This window comes from Rhinolophus sinicus, chromosome 4, assembly GCF_057876585.1.
Source record: "Rhinolophus sinicus isolate RSI-liver-muscle chromosome 4, RSI-T2T, whole genome shotgun sequence".
In the NCBI taxonomy this organism is placed as follows: domain Eukaryota; kingdom Metazoa; phylum Chordata; class Mammalia; order Chiroptera; family Rhinolophidae; genus Rhinolophus; species Rhinolophus sinicus.
Window position 1 is genome coordinate 110,798,196 of NC_142504.1, and position 21,516 is coordinate 110,819,711.

Genomic DNA, 21,516 nt, shown 5'->3' on the forward strand with positions numbered 1-21,516 from the left:
GAAATATCTAACTTTTGTAGCTTTAGTGAGGTACAGGAATTGATACACCACGTAAAATATGTTAATTTAAATGGTCAATCTGTTGTAGACGTTATAAGTCAAGCTTTCTGTTGCAGAGATATTCCTGCTGTAGATAGATGTGAGTCAGGATGGTGACAGATAGAGAAACAGTTTTCTAGTGGAGCTGTCATTTTCAGCTCCTCGAATTATTAAAAAAAAAAAATTGTTTCTGATTGGTCAGCTGGAAGGACTAGAGATTCCATCTCCATGGGGGCATCTGAATGCACCTGCTTGGATTTATGCTGTGACTGTTTCAGATTTGGGCACTAATGAGAACGTTGCAGGAGTTATAAGCAGAGAAGCCATGGGTGTAATCAATATAAGAGAATCAAGAATCTGAGAGGTAAGGCCATGGTACGAAATGTTATTTTGCAGGACTATGGAAGAAATCAGATAATTCTGACAATATTTTATCATCTCATGCTTAGACATTTAAATTTAAATGTAATTTATTTTTTCTCTCTCTTGATACTTTCCATGAACATTTTGAATTTCAGAGCAAGTTATTTATTTGTTTACATAAAACTTTTATTGTATTAGAGCCAGGAAACAAAGACATAAGCAAAAACAAAATGTAACGTATTTTTGTCCTCAAAAATGTACACATCAGTGAAAGAAAAGAACAAAAGTAAACAATGACAATATTTTGGCATAAGTGCTTAAATACAAATCTAGGGAGGGCAATCAGTATGTGTCCAACAAAGAAAGTGTGTATCAGTTTCACGCAGTGATGCAACCCGTTCTGTGGATGAGGGTTTTGTCACAAAAAAGCAAATTTAATTTCCTGTAATCAAGGCTCTACATAAATATTTTCTAAATTATAAGGAAAGAAATGGATTACATGTCTTTATACTTGAGCCACAGTGTTTGTATTTTGCATATTGTTCTGTCAAGGAAGCTTTGGGTGATACTTAATCACAGAATTGCCATCCATTGACATATTATTTAGAGTTTATTAATGTTATGTATTTGGGTTCTGTGTTTCTGTAGCATCATTATTTCAAACAAAATAGAAATTAATAAAATATTCATAGATATAAATTAGCCATGCATATTAAAAAGCCTCTAATTCACACAGACATTCAATCAACTAATTATCCATAAAAATATATTTACTACTTGAATTGCTGTCTACCAAGAGTAATTTTGGCAGATCTAGTGAATATTTCCTGCCAAAAGCAGTATTTCATCTTTTCTTTAGCAAAAAACAAAATAAAGCACACAAAAGAGATAACAGTATGTTTTTAATCAAGAGTATGGAAGCTGCAGCATAGCCTGTCCCATTACGTGGGAAATTATAGTTCCTAATGCTTTCATGATGGGTTTTATTTTTATGAAAAAACTGAGTGCTATGTAAATACACATAATACAAAATATAATTGACGTTATATAACAAAAGGTGTTGGAAATTCCAATCCAAATTTCCACCTTCTAGAAGCATATGTTGTATAATTTTTTCCATCATGATAATCACATCTTTTATTAATAGTATCCTTATTTACACTGTACCTGCCCGACTTTTCCTGTATCCTTTCTCTCTTTTTCTCACTAATACTTGTGTATTGGCAAATACTAATATTTTCCTTTCATATCTTTCGTCTTTTGGAGCTGTTCTTTCTTTGGGTTAACATACTGTAATCAGCTTTGGCTATAGTTTTCATATTCTCTAGTACACTTATTCTCTCGCAAAATGTTTTCCTAGTTTTGCCTTAATGATACTTTCTTTTTTCTTTTCCTAGAATAATGAAAGAGGGATAAATTGAATTGTTTTGATATTGTGGTTTATATTTTATATCCAGATATAGCTTATAGATATGCATAGTCATACGTAGGAAATAATGGCAATTTGAATGCATTTATCATCTATGTTCTTATGCTTTTTTTCTTATGAAACTACCCATATTTTATTTCTTTTTAAAGACATTTGATTCAATGACTGTTTCCTGGTTCTTCCTGTCTACTAAATGAGGATTTACTATTTACCTGGCACTGTAATAACCACCTCGAATGCGTTGTGTAATATATTCTTCAAAATAAACCTATGAGGTGGATTTTTTATTAATATATTTTAAGATGATAAACATATTAAATCATTTTTAAATGATCAGATTATAATTGAAAGACACCAATTAATAATTTCAAGGTCAAGTTGTATACAAAGTAACGGAAATTGTATTATTACTGGGTTGTATGCCCAAGTCCTTAATGGAAAAACATAATGTAAGTGTATCCACATTATCTTCTCACATTACTTTTAGTATTTATCCTGTGTTTCATCTAGGTCTTATTCTCGGTAATGCAAGTATGCTATAGTGAATACATTTTTGTGATCATTTTAAAATACAAGTCACGGTTTCCCATAGAACGTATATGCCGTATAAGTTCTTCATAAGTTTTCAATGAAAGTAGATAAATCCCTACAAAAAATTCTCACCAATTTATTCATGGAAATATAAGTTTTCCTTCATTCTGACATGGGATTAACTGAAGAATATTTTGCATTGTCTGAACTATAGGAGGCATGCACACACACAGGCAGGGAAAGTTTTCTGTGAAGAAAAAATGCTTTTTAGCAAATCAGATGCATTCATTTACAAAAGAAAGGTTACAAATAAAACCTCAATTAATGTGAACATTTGGTTTACAAATGCTGATAATCTTGATTTCCTTTTTAGTTCATAATACATTTCCCAACCTTGTGCGACAATGTTAATTACTTGAGTCACTTGTAAAATGCACATAGCTCTTCCCCCTGATCTTTTGAATCAAAATCTATAGGAGAGGACAAACTCTGTTACATTGCTACACACACACACACACACACACACACACACACACATTTCTACAACAAACCAATCAAAAAATAAAGTCAGATTAAACTTGACATTGATATTTTTTTCTAAAAGTTGTAATTACATTCACTTTATAAAAAATGTTTGACAATTACTGATTCTTGATGGCTTAGAAACAAGTTCTGGATCCTTGTGCATTGTACATATGAGTACTTGATAAAGTTACATGTCTACAGTGAATGACATTGGAGACAATGTGTTCTGACTTCAAGAGATGTCCAAGAAGTTACAGTAAATAACTTCCCCAACATTGAGGCTTATGGTTTGGTATGGTGATTGTAAAAATATCTTCCTACGTCATTAAATATGACGTAAGTTTAGAATTGTTCCAGTAGGTACAATGAATTCTAAGTAATACAATTGAATTTGAAGGAAAATCAAGCATTTAGATTTTTATAACTTATCTTCATACTTGCTTTGAAATTAATCTGAATTAATGATGACATGCACATTTGGCTATATATGTGAAAAACATATTTTGGCATATTTTAGAACTGCATTTCATTGAAGGGATCACCTTACATTTCATTGAAGGATATCATTACATGTGAAATGATAATATAATGGTTTGTTTCATAACAAATGTAGTTAAGGAAGGGTTTTCTAACTGATATTAAACACTATTATTTTAAGTTTCTTATATTGAGAAAATTGAACGTAGAAGTATACATCATGTTGATTTGATACACTTACATATTGCAAAATGATTATCACTATAGCGTTAGGTAACACCTCCACCATGTCACAGAACTACTAGTCCCTTTTTTGTTATATGTCAATTATATCTCAATAAGATGTAAAAAAAAAAGTGGCAAGGAATCATGAATCATGAAAGAGCATTTTTGCTTATTATTTACTTATTATTAAACATAGAAGGAAAATTGGAAGATCAGACTGAAAAGATTTTGAAGATAAAGATTTGCAGTTCAGATCATCATGTGTCACTAGGAACACTGTGGATATATGTGGATTATTTTCCTTAAAAGTGACCTAACTGCCACACAACATTATAATTAATGATAAAGTTTTCTGAGCATCTCAACTAAATAGTGCGATCTGCATTATTATGCTTAAATATCAGATACAGAGGTATAATTATCTATTACATATTTATAAAACTGTTAAACTATCACTATTTTAAGAATTTTAAAAAATACTCTTTAAAGCATTTTAGAACTTAAAAAGTACTTTTTAAAGCAAAAGCTTTATCAATCAAATCCAAGTACAATTGTTTTTTTGTTTTATTTTTTTCTCTGTTAGTCATAAAACATAAATGAATCGATGTATAGTACATCAAATTAAATCTCAAATATCAAATCATTTATTCCAGATTAAAAATCAACTATTTTCTAAAAGCTATTCTAAATATTCTCATATTTCACATTCTTTTTACTAGTGAAAAATATCTCTGTTTTTCACTTCTGATATGAAAGCTACTGATGTCAAAAAAACAATGACTTCTCATTATTCGATGCATAGGAAGGAATGTGGTTGTCAACCATGTGTTCTTGGTGAGGCGATTTCCATTTGCTAGAGAATAAAGCTCTAAAGATAAACAGATTTGATTTCCATTTAATTTGTGTGGGTTTTTTTTTGCATGCGATATACAGTGACTATGCTTTTTGATTATGTATTTTACAAAGTTTGCAACCAGTTTTTGGAAATTAGAATGCACTAGAGCAAAGAGCAATAGACTAGTAATATCAGGAATACTATGTTCTTATTGTGGTTCTAAAGCTGGAATTTTGAGCAAATCATTATCTATTTGTTTTAGCATCTTTGCTCCTGAGATAAGATTTCAGGGCCAGATGGACTTTTAGGTACCTGCCAGATTGAGCATTCTATAAAAAAAAAAGATTTGCTTTCCTCCTTTCAAGGAATTGATGATCTCTTTGCTGCATTCATGGAAGCCAGTGATTCCTATTGGGTTTGGAGACTTTATAATGCCTCTAAGAGTACTGACACATTCTCTTCTTAAACCTTCAAAAAGCAAATAAAAATCTTTGTGATATGTGCCATAACATCATAAGATTAATTGCAATGCCAAGATTTCATACTTGGGAAAGGAATTATATCACTCTGCAAGGTAATTAGGGATGTAGCAAGGCTGATTACAGGTTGTCCAGCCTGGTTTTCCAGCCGCATCTTGCCTTTCTCTTCTCCTGGATCTCTAAGTACCAACCTGGCTGCTCCACAGTCTCTTGCAAATGCTGTAGCTTCATCCAGCAGTCAATTTTCTACAAATTCTCTGGATCCTAACTTGACTATCACTTGCTCAGGCAAGTTCCTTCTGAAAAACCCCATTATCTTGCCCCCCTCTATACTGAATAAATCCGTTTTATTGGTTTCTTGTCATTTGTTCCAGCGTTCCCTTTTAAAAAGGCAATCATAAACAAGCATAATTGAGTACGCTTTCATAGTTTTTTTCCATTACACACAATTTTATAGTATATTAACCATTCTGTATCTTCTTGCATTAACCAGCCTGGGACTCTTTTAATGTCATACAGTTGTAGAGAGATCATGGACTACACAAAAAGGTTCTCATTTTGTTTGTGTGATTGTGAAGTATTCTATTATGTTGACTTGTCATCTTTTATATATCATACCTGATGTGTAGACGCTTGAGGTTTTCCTAGTCTCTTTCATAGAAAACAATGAAACACCTATGCACATATCATTTTGTTTACAAATATTACTGGCCTCATAAAAATAAGGTGGATGTCTTCCCTTCTCTTCTATTAACTATATATTTTTTTTCTATTTACATAAAGAATTGAATAAAATTGGTATTTTTTTAAAATAATTTTTAGATATCCACCAGGTAGTTATTTGAGACTGGAGTTTTCTTTGTAAGGAGGCTTTCATCTGTTAGTTTTTTTATTTATTAATAAATATAGGGCTCTTTGGTATATCTGTTTCTAATTGAGCTGTAACATTTTTGTGTCTTTTGAGAAATTTATCAATTTCGTTGATGTTTTTGAAATTGTTGGCTTAAAGTTTATATAATGGCCTCTTAATGTCTTTTTAGTGTTTTAAAGTCTCTATTATCCCTGTTTATTCTTGATGTTAATCTCCTCTGTCATCTTTATTTCTCATTCTTTCTTGTTTTTTCTCTCTCCGTTTATCTGCTATGATTTTTCTATTTTTGTATGTTGTAATGTCTGGTTATTTGAATTTTTAAATTAAACTTATTGGGATGACATCGGTAGTAAAATTGCATAGGAGTTTTTAAAAGGCTGTTGCAGTAGTTCTTGTCTCTACTTTGTCTACATCAGATGCAGAAAAAAATAGATTGTAAATATAATGTCAGATATTTTCACAAACCAGATTAACTGTGATAACAAATGCATGCTGAGTAACTTTACTTTGATGAAGTAAGTTTTTAAAAATCAGATTTATTCGATATTAGATGGCACCTGAAAGATAGTCTAGAAATATTGCTTTGTAGGATTAACCTATTCAATATATCAAATACATATTTAAATAAGAATCCGAATCGTTATTTTAGAAACTCTAATCATTAATTTTCTCTACTGTGGTGCATCTTCCATTACTTTGGCCCCTATTTCTCTTGTTATTTCCCAGCTCATTGACTGAAGGACTAGGAGAAGAGGCCATGGCTATTATATCCTTTGGACAGTAGATGTAATGATGATAGACAGGTTATATAGAACAGCTCTCAAGAATAAAATAGAACCAAGGCCATACCTGAAAGGATAAGCAGACGATGATGGACTTATTTCAAATCATGAAGTTACAAAATGTTATAGACTTTCCTAAGTCCTTGTAACATTTCCACAAAGGCATCTTTAATATATATATATATATATATATATGTGTATGCACACATATATATATATATTAAATATATATATATATATATGTGTATGCACACACACATATATATATACACACATATATATATATATATATATATATATATATATATATATATATACATATGTATATATAAAACATATTTCCAATATCATAAAGTATTTTCATACCTAGTTTCTTCCACAAATAGATTCTTATTGTATTGGCACAATTAGGAGCCCTGTTTTTCTTTTATTTGTATGGCTCTAATTACCCATTGATAAAAGTCTGTCAGTGGCTAATGCCTGAGAACATTATCAAATGGTTTGGTAATGATTCATGCAGAGCAGTGATATCCTTCTTTCTTTGCCTAATCAGTATCACACTTCTCAATTTGCCCAGATCATTACCTCTGGCATGTCTCACAATACTTCTGGGGCTCAAGAATTTAGCTAAAAATTCTAAAATATAAAGCGTCAGTTGCTGTCAAATTGCTCTTTTTCTATGTTAACTACTGAAAAGATTGTTTGAAGTATAAGCAACATATACCGGATGAATTTCTACCAAGACGTTTAATATCTTTTGTAAATATTAAATGCTGTAGAAAATGTTTCATAAAATTTGAAATAGAGAGCATTGCTATGTTGCAGGTATATTTGCATACAGGTATAATAACTATTAAAAAGTCAATTGCTTCATAATTCTTTATAATATCTTTATTTAGTTGAATAGCAATACTAGTTTTATTTATGTCTGTATTTATTTTATGGTCTGGAAAATGTAGGTACTATTATAGTAATGTGGATACAAAAAACAAGGTGGTAGTATGTCATAAAGGACATATATTTTATGAAATATTGGCCAATTTTGTGTTTATTTCTATAATTCTCTTGTTTATATTTTTTAAATTCTAATAAAACTAAATAGATTATTGGGTACCCAGTGTAGGATATATACTGTCTTCTGTGGCATAAATAACACCTAGTTTTTATTAAGCACTAGTATGTCTCAGGTAATGTGCTAATCATTTTAAGAGGATTATCTAAATGTATTACAATCCTGTGATGCAGGTCTATTTTTAGCGCCACTGTATAGAGGAAGAAGCAGAGGCTTATCCAGGATGAATGACTTACCCTGAGGAAATGCTTCTAGGAAGTGGCAGCATTAGGATTTGAATCTAGTCATTTGGATTACAGCATTTAAGAATTTAACCACTACTTTTGCTATTGAATTCACAGAACAAACTCTTGAGAAAGCCTTCTCGAAAAGACACAATTTTATAGACACAGAAAAGTTTAATGTGTTGATTTTATATTCCTCTCCTAATGTACATCCCTGGCCACACCTGACAATAGATTGAGGACATGTGTCTTTTGGACCCAGAGAGCACTACTAGCAATAATTCTCTTTACTCCAAGCCAAAATAATCCCATTGTACTGTCCTGTTGCTCTTTATTTAATACTTTATAAAAGTCAGCAGAGGAAGCAACACGTTTGCAGTTCCCTGGAGCTTGCCGGAACAGGCAATCCCAAGGCACCTTTTTTTTCTTTTCTTTTTTTTTTTTTTTAAATCAGTTACACATTTCCCCTCATGAGTTAATTCTGTTGATGGCAACAGTGTCTCTAAAATCCCTCCATAAGTTTCTCACTGTTGGTATTTTCTATTCTAATTGGTGCTTATTTCACTTATGTCCTTCCCAAATGCACTCATACTTACCCGAACACAAATAAAAGTCTCACTGACACGGAGGCAGGCTGAAACTGTGTTCTAAGATCATGTTATCCAAATAAAATCCAGGTAAGGATGAGGCTACACAAGAAAGATGAGTTATCAGGTCTGTGCCCTCAACACACCACGTTGGATCAGAAGTTGGATCACCCGTATGGATTCTCCTTTTCACAGAGGGCTAAAATGTGATTGGAGTTTAGGAACCCCTGATTAAGAGAGTTCTGGAAATCTGTGAACACACTGCCAATTCCATTCTCAGGGCTTAGTTCTCTTTCTTGGGTTCTCCATTCTCCCATGGCTTTGCCTTCTGTGTTTCTGAGTCTACTTTTCTTTTCCATAAGAAATATCCACTTTTGTAGATAAAAAAGCTAAACCCACATATATCTCTGAGATAGGCCCTTTTCTCCTTGAAATTCCTAGAGGACTACCCAGGGGCAACAAGCTTAAAGACTGAAGAGGCTTATGGTTTTATGGGTGGATCTAAGATGCATGTCTTTAAGATATTCAGAGGCTTTTTTTTTTTTTTTCTTTTTCCCCTAGCTGATTAGTTCTCAAGGCATTTGGTTACCATGTAATTTTAAGAGCAATATAGAATACATTTCTGTTTGGAAGCCAAATGTTAATGAATTCAACGGTGTGTGTGTGTCTGTGTGTGTGTGTGTGTGTGTGTGTGCGTGTGTGTCAATTTTAAATAGATACTATGATGATGTCTGGTGGAAGCAGTAAGTGTCAGAGAGTTCATGCTTCCCAACGGCATCAGTGAAAAGAGGGACTGGTGTATAATAGCCTTAGCTGCTTTGCCCCTCTGTTGGGATAACTCAGGTATTTTCTGCACTGCCTCTGAGTTGCCGAAAACAGCACTCTGCACTCTGTTGATTATATATTCTGCATTGGTCTCTTTCTCTACCTGTGTCACATTCTTACTCCCCTGTAGATGATTCCATAGGAAATCTGCCAAATTAACTAATTTCATTCAAGGGGGGTGACTTTCTGCTGACTCTTTAGGGTCTTCCCCTGAGAAACTGATAGGGTTCCTAGAGGAAATAAGTAAGGGGATGGGAGTTTCTCTGTGCCTGTGCCCCTAGGGGGTCTCACTACCATGCTTGCTCAACACTCTGCCTTCAGCAATGTGTCTAACCTTCAAGTCAAGTTTTTTGTAACATCCGCCCAGTCTTGTATTGGCTCTTGGTGCTTTTACCCAGGTAAGTAAATGCTCAATTTTTGTTCTCTTACTGAAGTCTCCAGATTTTGACATGGCCATTTGTCCTTTGATCTCAGTTTTTTTCTGGGTTCATAGCAGATCTATACTTGCAGTCTTTCAAAGCTTTTTTTTTTTCTTGTAAGGGTAGGGATAACGTCTTTCTATCTCTTTGTCTCTGAGAGAAAACAGAAATCTGTCTTAATTTTTAATATCTTTTTTGCATTTTAATAGTTTCCTTTAGTAGTTTTTCATTCATACTCTATAATAATTTAGAAAAATGAAGTGGAATATGTTAAGTCGTAAAGGTTGAAATTAGATGATTTTCTTTAGTCATCCAGTCTTTAAATCTACACTTTTTGGGAAAGTGAATCAGGTCATCCATTTCATTTCTGGAAAGACGCTTAAGCATAGAAGAATGGCACCAATTAAATAAATTTCCTAACATCTATTTTACTAATATAAATTAATAAAATGTTTTCCCGAGTGAAAATGTTCAACAATTTTAATGAGACATAATTTCAATCAGAAAAATGTTTCCCGGTAGACTGACAGAAAATTTTTCTGGAATGACACCAATATGTTTGTTTAATTAACTGAAAAACAAAGGAAATAAAAAAAAAAAGCTCCTGCCACCCCAAAACTAAAACACAGCATGTGACATAGTAAAACCGTCTGCTGTTATATGTCCAATTATATGAGAAAGTTATTGAAATTTCTTTGCGTCTAACTTGAGATGATATTCTGTTAATAATTACTACTGTGTCAGTGATGAGGCTCCTTGGTATTTATCTTAGGATACAACTGGTTCACACTGCAATATCAGATTTTTTTTAAAATTAATGAATGCTTAGTTATAGTAGCACCAGAGATTATTTTATCTACAGGGGGTGCAGGAAGTGTAAGGATTGGGGATTAGTGAGGGCGGAGATAGGGACAGAAAATTAAAGGAAATCTGAAAAAATGTCCACATAGATGAGCTTGATCTTCCATGACTGTCTTCATCCTACTTCTTTCTCTTGGTTAATTATTATCTCTGGAAAATTCCATATGTGCTGCCTCCATGTGTCAAATTCCTCCCAAATTACAGAAGAAAATTTCAGTTTCAGTGTTCCTATTTACTAAGGCAAAGAGCCTTTTATAAAAACATAGAAAGGGGAGATTGTATCAAATATACAGATGATATAAATAGACTCTAGAAATAGTTTATTTTCACAAAAATATCATTCCGAATATGGTCGTCCCTATTGTCCTCCGGGGATACATTCCAAGACCCTCCAGGGATGCCTGAAACCACAGGTAATAGCAAAACCCTACATATATGTACTGTGTTTTTTCCTTTCACTTTTCACTTAGAGGAAACACTTTATGGCTTCTCTTTGGTATACCTGCATTGCCAGAATCACTGCTCTTGAACTTTGGGGGCCATTATTAAGTAACATAAGGTGACTGTGGTACATGGCAGTCGATCTGATAACTGAGATGGCTACTGAGTGGCTGAAGTGTACGGAGCACATAGAGTGTGGAGACACAGAACAGAGGGATAAGTCACGTCCCAGGCAGGACGGGGTGGGACTGTGAGAGATTTCATCTGGCTACTCAGAGCAGCATGCAATTTAAAACTTATGAATTGTTTGTTTCTGAATTTTTCGTTTAATTTTTTCTTACTGCAGTTACCTCGGGGTAACTGGAACCACAGAAAGTAAAACCGTGGATAAGGGGTGACTAACTGTATTGGTGTAGTTAAGTTCTGGGACTTAAATGTATCAGCCTTACTTCTCACAATCTTCCCCCACTGCTGCTCAAGTGACAACTGAGGTTTAAATATTTTGTACAATTGCCAGCATTTCTGGTGAGAAGCATTTATAGCAAACATGTTCACTCCTTCCATTAAAGTTTACACCACCATGAGCCTGATGTACTATTGATCGGTTTTTACTGCAGTTGCCAAAAATCTTTCTGCTAGAGCAATTTCCTGTAATTGCACTTGTACAAAAAAGCTAGTGACATTTGGGGGTAAGGGTGAGCATTAAATAGATAAAACGTTTTTGAGGCTTTAAGTATTCCTGTTGATTTGATTATTAGGCTGATAGCGTTTAAGCAACACACTGTTTCTTGGTTAAACAAAAAATAAGTCTTTTGAGCTTGTCTGTAGATGCAGGCTCTATTATTATTAGTAGTAGTAGTATTAATAACAATATTTTGAGTGAATATCAAGTTGATCTACCTTTATTCTTGACACTGCCCCCTGTAGAATTAGCAGCTCAGATTTTCCGTATATACTGACTAGTGAAGAATGTTGTAGCTGAAAACAAAGAATGTATTTTTTAATTCTGAGTTTTAACAGGGGCACCTGCAATGCGTAAAACAAATATCTAAAGAGGTGTTTCAATTTCAAGATCTAATTTTATCAATAATTTTTTAAATCTCATGGGCTGAGAGTTTTGAAAAATTATACAGCAAAAATCACAACATAGAAAAAAAGGATGATGTAGAATGATGTAAGGAAATAAATCCCATTCTAATAAAGGACTACATTTCATCCAGTCAATGAGAATTGGATGGGGCTTAAACTGAACTTAAACATGGGTATAAAGATTTTAGCCCCCAAGGCAAAGACAGGGAAAAATCCATTTTTGATGGGAATCGCAGAATAGGGGCATTATGGAATAGCTTCTGAAGATAGCCTCCAGAAAGATTGTCGGCATCCTAGAGAGACCCACATCTATTGCAACAGCAGTGATTGAGCTGAGGTTCCACATAGTGGACATGAGACGCTCTCAGAAGTTCCTGGACCCTCAATAGAAATACAACTATATCTGCAAATGTACCAGTAGACCCAGATAAGCTTTGGAGACAAGACAGAGAAAAATCAAGTGAATGCTTGTGGTATGTGACCGTAGACTACGAAGATGCACATATATTCTAGTGTGGATGCAGCATGAGAAGTGACTGTTCTAGTTATCTACAGCATTTGGCAAAGTTGCAACTTAAAACAATATTAATTATTTATTCTGGCAAATCTACAGCTTGGGAAGGGTCAGGTAACGGTCAGATGACAGCTCTTTTCACCTCCATATAGTGACAATGGAGGTGGCACAAGTGGGGCGGCAGAATGCACTCAGTGTGGCTCACACATTGATGCTGGTTGTTGAGTGATGGCTTAGCTGGGACTCTCAGCTGGAAGATTTATTTCCATTCCTTCTGGAAATTTCCATTGTGCTGCTTAGGTTTCAGGTTCTTCTAGAGGATTATAAGTTGTTTCTGAGGATGAATATTCCAAGAGGTCTGGGCCAAAGCTAAAAATCGTCTTATAATTTAGTCTCAAAGTCCCATATACCGATCTATTGGTCAAATAGTCACTCAGGTTAGACCAAGTTCAAAGCGAGTAGAGTTTGGTTCCAGCACTCCACAAGAAGACTATGGCCATCTTTAATCTGCCAGAGTTTCCTCTTTGGCCATAAATTAATTATGTTACTTACACATGTAAAATAAACTTACCCTCTCCAAAGCCCTGAAACAGACTCATATTATTGTTTATTGCATTGGTGTGAAGCACAGGATCTTGTCCACCTGAAGATTAGACCACAGTTACTAATCTTCAAGTACCATTTCCTTTGATTTACTTATTACATTAAATAAAATAATAAGTTTTATTTTAGAAGCTTCTAAATTGTCAATCTTCAATTAAATACCATATACTTCTCTCAATAGTCAGTTTGGTTTGTTAAGACTTAGAAAAAATAAATACATCTCATTATCAGAATCTATAAAACTAAATATTTCTATTAGGTTTCAATAGTGCTCTATTTGTTCAATATTCCTTTATTTTACTATGCCCGTACGAAAATAGAGTCCTCTTTTTTAAACACTATGAAGGCTAGAATGAGGTAAGTGGTGTGTGTGTGTTGCGTGTGGTTTTTGTGTATGTGGTGTGTGCATGTATGTGTATACGATTTTGCTCCTCTTAAGGATCAGAATTTGAATACCTATTAAGGCATTTCATACATATCTAATTATAAAAACTTTTCTTAGCTTAACTTAGGAAACTTTCTCACCCTAAGTATCTAGGTCCCATTAACAAGGGCAGATTTTGACACCGACAAATTTTATCTGATCTTCCTGACATTTTATTGTCGTTAAAATGCATTTTCATTCTTACATTGTCATGAACATAAGTTTCTAGGACGTCCTGAGCACACTTTCAAATCATGATTTCAGACAACTGCCTTCTCCTTCCACACATCTGTCTCTGGACCTTTAATTCTCTTGCTCTTTGCAATTGCCAATATCATGGATTAAAATCTCTCACCGAGTTGGACACATTGACCTTTGTATTTGCATCTGTTTGGACTAAAACTTCTGTTAGTTAAGAGATTTCTACATATTAGTTACATTCATATTTAGTCTATCACTGTGCAATGACTACAGAATTTGCAGGGCTTAGCTAAATGTATGCTAGTTAAATGTGAAGTTTACCTGGCTTTCCTCAAATTTGTTTAACCAATCAATTCCTTCAAGGAAACTATTCATAGTTGAACTTATAAAAGAGATAAGATCTGATATTTTAGGATGACATGAGCTTTAGAATTTTATCATTTAAAAATAAGTTTAAAATGTTTAACTAAGTAGTAGTGCAATTCTTGATACAGTAACATAATTCAGAATTAAATTTTGTTTTGTTTTTTAAATTCAGATATCTTAAAACCTTGAATAATAAGTTATTCTATTAAGTGCCATAATCAATGTTTCAAAGATACTGTGATTGTTAGATGCTATTGCACCAGACCTCAATTTTGAGGCTATAAAGAAAATGTAATTCACTTGATACACATATAGGCAGATTTAAATAATGTTAAATGATGTTGTTTTAATGACTAGAGGGTGAATAGAAGAAAAAAATTTATGAATGAATTTGTAGAATTTTCTTGTATTATTTAAACATTCCACAGTGTTCCATAATTAATTCAAAATTGATTCAACCACAATATTCATGAGCACAATGTTTCTATTATGTTATAAATAACAGCCGTCAACAGGGGACTAATATGTGCCCTCTTAATATCCAGACAAGCATATTTACATATAATGATAAGTAAAAGAGAATTAAACAAAGGCAGATATTTGATATCTTCATAAATAATGTTGTGATAAAATGTCCCATCGAATCAAGCATTTTAGTATGAAAGTAAACAAATATTACATATATAAAATAAAAATTTAGCTTAATAAAGTACTTTATTATAATTGTTAATAAAGTACTTGGATTAACTCAAAGAATACTTAATGCTTGTCTCTAAAATAGATAGATGGCCGGTTGCTATGTAACTATGTGTTACCTTAAGTCAGTGTGTTTAAATAATGAAAAAAATGTACCAGGATACCTGTTTTAAAAGAACTAGGGCTTTAGAGCATCTTCCTCATATTTGTTCCATACAATGATCCCTCTTCTCAATTATCTTTACATATATTTAACACTTAATCTGCTCATCTGTTGATTTTAAAGTTTCTTTGAGAATAACATTTATAACAGTCAAAATGAAGAAAAGTAATTGTGATACAATTTTGACAGGTACCATATACTAATGAATTTAATCTAAAAAGACACCGCATATAGATGATAGCTAGATAGCTAGATAGAGAGATAGATTGATATATAGATATAGATAGAGATAGAGATAGAGATAGAGATAGAGATAGAGATAGAGATAGAGATAGAGATAGAGATATAGATATAGATATACTTTCTCTGACGAACATTATAATGATGTATGAACAAACTATTGATGAATGTACAATTCTCACAGGCATGCCTGTGTGACAGAAGTCACTGCTTCTAACACTGACTGTAACCACGCCCTCTTCCATGGGGCCTTAATGACATCACACCCCACCAGCTTGCCTCCTCCCTTCCTCCTTCTCCCCCTGCAAGTTCTCTTCCATCCAGATTCCCTGGAATAATATAATTATTTATTGGCAGAGCCTCTGTAATTAATTCAGCATCTGTGTCTATGGAAGGAGCAAAATATTGCAATCTTTAGCTGCGTGTACATGTATGTAATGGCCAATAAAAATGAGAACCAGAATTAGCTTTTTCTATGCGCACCTGGCATCTAGCAACGAGTAATACACTGTGTAGACTCTTTCTAGGAAGGAACGTGATATGGAGACAAATGGAAAAAGATATATGGGGGAAATGACTCAATGATTGGCCTGAATTTTATGTGAAAATTGATATTTTACAGAGACAGTTACATAGGATATGTAAAATTGTCCGAAATCCATCTCACAATCAGTGGGCAGGGTCAGTCTGTGAATATAGCCGGCAGTTACACTGCAAGTTTTGGAAGCACAGTTGAAGTAGACAGCAACTGGTTGAACAGATGTGTTTCTCTTCTGTTTCACTAAACGAGGGAAGGAAAGTTCAAGTAGAAGTTTTTGTAATTCTTCTTTCCTAGTGAAATAAAAACCCAAATGGCATCTATGAGGAAATGCTGCAGATTAGTGTTGTGATACAATCCCCTAAAGATTCTATTTTATCACTATAAAAGTAGCTTGCTGGACAATGAAGATCCATCTAAGATTGTGACAATAGAATAATCACATGATGTCTCCAATCATACTTGGTCTATTTTTTTTTAAGTTTATTGGGGTATAATGGTTAGTAAAGTTACATAGGTTTCAGGTATACAATCCTGTTATACATCATCTATAAATCACATTGTGTGTTCACCACCGAGAGTCAGTTCTCCTTCCATCATCACATATTTGGTGGTGGTAGATGAGGGTCAAAGGGAACACTTGCTCTTCTTAGCGTACTTTATTAGAGCAAGTCAACACAACCTTTGGCATCTGGTAAATACCACTGTTAAGGAAAACACTAGCCCTTTGCCAGGCATTAAGTCAGGCTTTGGAAAGTACTGAAACAAACATGCAGCTCTGTTGTTGCCACGCAACAGCCTACCTTTCTGTCTCCTTGTACCTGCAGAGCTTCCCGCCCCCTCCCTCCTCCGATATCTGATCGGAGCAGTTTCCCTGGGAGCACAGCAGTTAGAGGCTTTCCCGTCAAAACAGTATTGCGTGATCACAGCTGTTGCACCGGCCAGATTTAACCAATCCCTTAGCTCCGCAATAACAATAGCGCGAATACCCCACAAACCCGGAGGCCTAACCCTATAAAACAAAGCGCCCGACCCCAGTCAGTGCTCAGTCTTTTGGGAATAATCCCACTGAGCCCACCGGCGTAATAAAGCTGTGTTTTCCCTGATCTCTGCGTGCCACTTGAGTCTTTTTTTCCGCAACAAGACGGATCCTTTCAGGGACATTGCTTCACCTTTGTGGTTGCACCTTATGTCTCTCTGTTTGGCCCCCAAAAGATGGCTGGTCAGCCAATGACGAGTAAGATTCCCCATGGTGGGGACAACTCGAGCCAGGCACAGTCGAGTGGGGACCAACAGGTGAATCCACGGGGTTCACAGAGGTGGGCACAGCTCCCACCTTCCCCCGGCTAAGAAGAGCCTCTGCCTCTGTGGCTGCATTCCTTCTCACAACCTGCAGGGGAAGTGACTCAATGATGTGCTCTCCATCTATTCATATGCATAAAGATTGTGTCCCTTGGCGAAGTACATACATCCTGAGACTTACAGTTCAGCTGCCTGCAGGCAAGGGTGATTGGCTTGAATCAGTTTCCTATTATGATGTATGGGATTCACAGATCTTGAGATTGACAAGCTTTATCTCCTTTACTTCCTCACCTAATTAACAAAATCTATGCTTAGGCCAGAGATTCAGGGCCCGGTCCTTGAGGCTGGAGTCCCTTGGCCCCACTTGTACTCTATTAATGGCTACTGTCTTTTCTTAACCCTGGGCCACCCTCCTCACTCCCCACAATCCTCATCTCGCGGGACACGACACTCCACGAACAAGAACCATTTAGGTTGAGACTTTATCACTTGATTAATCATTATGCCAATAGTTTATGTAATAATTTAATCCATACCACATAATCTTTAAATTAATCCATGAGGGAACTATATCTCAATGAAGGTAAGCAACTTAACAATGTGACACATACAGTTGATAGTCAGACAAGTTCTCAATCCCACGTCCATGGTCATGGGGTCTTCCCCATGATTTGACAGTAAAAGAAAACCATCGTGTGAGGATATTCAGCCTAAAAAGACAAACTTATAAGAGAGCTGAACTTAAACAAGGTGCAGACAAAATTAAATATACAGCGAATGGTTAAGGCAGGAACTAACACATTTAGGAATACTATTCAGGCAATATTAAAAATGGATAAAGCAAGTTGGATTATTTTGTGAAAAGATTCCTCTATACCAAATCTTAGGATTCTTGGTAAAGAGCCCAAAGTTTGGAAGGTTGCGATAAAGAAAGGAAAGAAGACTATCTGTCCCCTCACTGGTGCCTTAAACTTCTGCTATCATGTCCTTCTATAATTTGTCTGAAACCAGGCCACCGGTGAGAAAGAAATCTATATCTGAAATAATGACTCCAGGGTGTACAAAGAAGTTGAAAGCTCATCTCTAATGCTCTGTAGTCTCAAATTTACACTTAACCATCACATAAATTGAGTCCAAAATTAAAAATAGAACATTTTATTATTTAATAATTAATTATTTAATTAAATTGTTTATCTTGTGAGAGTCTAAGGCTACATTCTTTCCATGCAGGAAAAAAAAAAAATCATGCCGCTTGTTTATAAACAAACAATTTTCTTAGAATTTATGTGACACGTCCTTTGTGTGTCTTTAAGCTTGGGAATTCACAATAATACATGTGTTCTTAATTGGCAGCCTGCAGTTTAATTCTATCAATATAATAAACCATTCCCCAAGGTGTCGTTTTGTTTATATTTGTTCTAAAATATGTACGAGCTCTCAAAGTTAATATTTGGATTAAACCTAACTGATAATTAAATGATCAGAATTAGTAATAATACATGCACTAACCTGAACCACTTCGTTCTCTAAGTGCAAAGAGATTATGAGATCAGTTCAAGCTGTATAGAGTGTATCAACTATTCAGTATTTTCATCAACACATTAAAGCTTCTTTTATAACAAACATATTGTTAACTGATGGGGAAAAAAAAAAAAATTATGAAACCAGGACTTTATATTGTGTTACGAAATAGAATTTACAATCATCAGTAATGAAGAGTTATAATACCTATCTTCTAAGAATTTGTTGACCTCCTAAGTAAATTATTGCAGAAAGTGTCGTTTTTCCAAACATTAAATTATATAGCCTCATCTGACATTTATATTTAGGTACATCTGAGAGTCAGGGAATTTTTATTGACTCCTCTATTTGGAGAGTTATTTCAAAAAGCATAGAATATGGTAATATAAGACTTCATCACTTTTATCATTGAACTAAAATAGTGGAAAAAAATGAGTATTTGAAATGCAAAATAATTTTGAAAAAGCTGTTATACAAAATGAGAACATTAACTTAACTCTTTAAAGCAAGATCTACCAGGTTAAACATTAAAGCCACATGCAGATATTGAGAAGCACTTGGAGAAAGGACGTTCAAATTTACCGAAAGCCAATCACATACTAAGCAGTGTGCGTAGAAATACCACCTGAATGATCTGGTTTAAGTCACATAAACACCCTTCAAAGTATTAGGTTGGAGCAAAAATAATTGCTGTTTAAAAGGTTAAAGATAATTACAAAAATTGTAGTTACTTTTGCACCAATCTAATAGGTTTAACATTTTACCACAGTAGGAAATGAGGCTTAGAAACGTACCTAATTTGCCTAGATCCACAAAGATCCACAAGTAGAATAGTGGTAGACACATATATTAACACAGGTATGTCTGTTTCCAGCATTCGTAACCTTTCCATTGTACAAAAACATTGGTTAGGCGTATACCTCTGGACCTGAACTGCCTGAATCCAAATAATCTTTCCCCTCCCTGTTCGCCCTGTAAACTCGGGTGAACTACTTAACTTTTTCTGCCACAGTTTCTACATCTTTCATTTGGGTCTGATATATGAATATTGAATGATACAGTAACTCAGGAAGATGACATATACACAGTAAATGCTTGATGACTATTAACCACATTTCCGTTTACTCCAGGTCTAATAGCTAATGGAAAAACAGAAACAAAACAGAATGGCAAAACAGAAACAAAAATTCTGTTCAGTCAGAATAAAACAAAAATTCTAAGTCCAAAATTTTGTTCAGTCACCTGAATTTTTCAAAAATGTTTTATAAGAATGTGCAATCTATATGGCCTGCTGTGAGGATGTTACCTTCCTTATATAAAATAGACAATGTAGAGGTTCTTAAGTCAACAAATACCCAGCCAAATAACCATAAGTTAACGTGCCATGGATCCGTGGATGCTGACAAAAGACAAGAGATCCCTGTGTTAGAGACAAAAACTGTATGAGTCACAGCATAGCAGCAAGAAGCAGAATCATCAGAATATTCGTACTTGAGTCCCCTGTCCCATGGGGCAACGTGATGACTCTGGATGGATGCGCCATAGGCAGCGGGCAGGATTGCCACTGAGGAACCAGAGCTAAAGGAATTTTCCTTACACAGCAAGCAGTAAGGACGTTTTCTCTGCTAGGGGGACAACAGGCAGAAACTACTCCACTTCTGCACTGTTTTTTTGTTTTTGTTTTTAATTAAAAAAAATTATTGGGGTGACATTGGTTAGTAAAATTAGGTTTCAAGTGATTTTCACTCTTTGGAGTTATCTGAAATAGCAATTGAGTACAGTTATCCAAACTGAGTTTATATAAATTGGGAAAAAAAAAAGTTTTAATAATAAAATAATCTAAATTTGGTCTATCTTAGCTGTTTTTTAAAAGGAGTCTTTTTTTTTAATAATTTTTACTAAATGTATTGTGGTGACATTGGTTAATAAAATTATATAGGTTTCAAGTGTACAATTCTATAACACATCATCTATCTACTTCATTGTCTGCACTGTGATCTTATTTTCAAAATTTCCAGCAACATAAAATTATCCTGAGAACTATTCGGATTGAAAGAATAATAAAGACCTTGTTACTTGGGTGCACTAGGCAAGGTTTGCAGGAGTGTGAATGGCACATTGTGAATAGTTAACAGCAAGGTCAAGCACACACCAACTTGTAGAACCTTGACATTAAACCTTTACATTTTGCTCTGTACCTGTCTGTGAATTATTTTCAAAACAAAATTTGATTTGAATTACCTCCATCACTCTCTCTATATACAGAATACAATAATTAATACTAATTTTATAGAAACAATTCTATCTCTGAAAGAATTTCAGAGTGATAAAAGTGAAATGGGTGTCTTGTTATTCTTAACAAAACCATTTCAACTGCACCGGAGTTTATGCTAATGAGGTAAGTTTTGGAGAGCCTTTAGAAAATCAGAAGATATAGGCTGGTTGCCAAGGGAACTGGCCATGTGATTGGAGGATTGGAACTTTCAGCCTCACACTCCTGCCTCTGGGATGGAAAAGGGGCTGTGGGGAGGGTTCAATTAATCATCATTTGCCAATGATTTTAATCAACCATTCCTGTGTAATGATGCCCCATAAAAACCTAAAACAGGACCAGGTTTGGGAAGCTGCTGAGTTGGTGAACAATAACAAATCCATGTGGTAGGAGAGTGGCAAACTTTAAACTGCAGGAGGACAGGGGTTCCAATACTCACAATCCTCTCAATATTTGCTCAATGTCACTAAATCGGTAATTAGCAATATTTGCATACATATAGATACAGTGTATTTATTATAAAGCTATCCAGCTAGTGAGTGTGATTGAGTATGCTTGAAATTGTAGAAAATATATTTTGAAATTGTTTTAAAAGTGGCTAC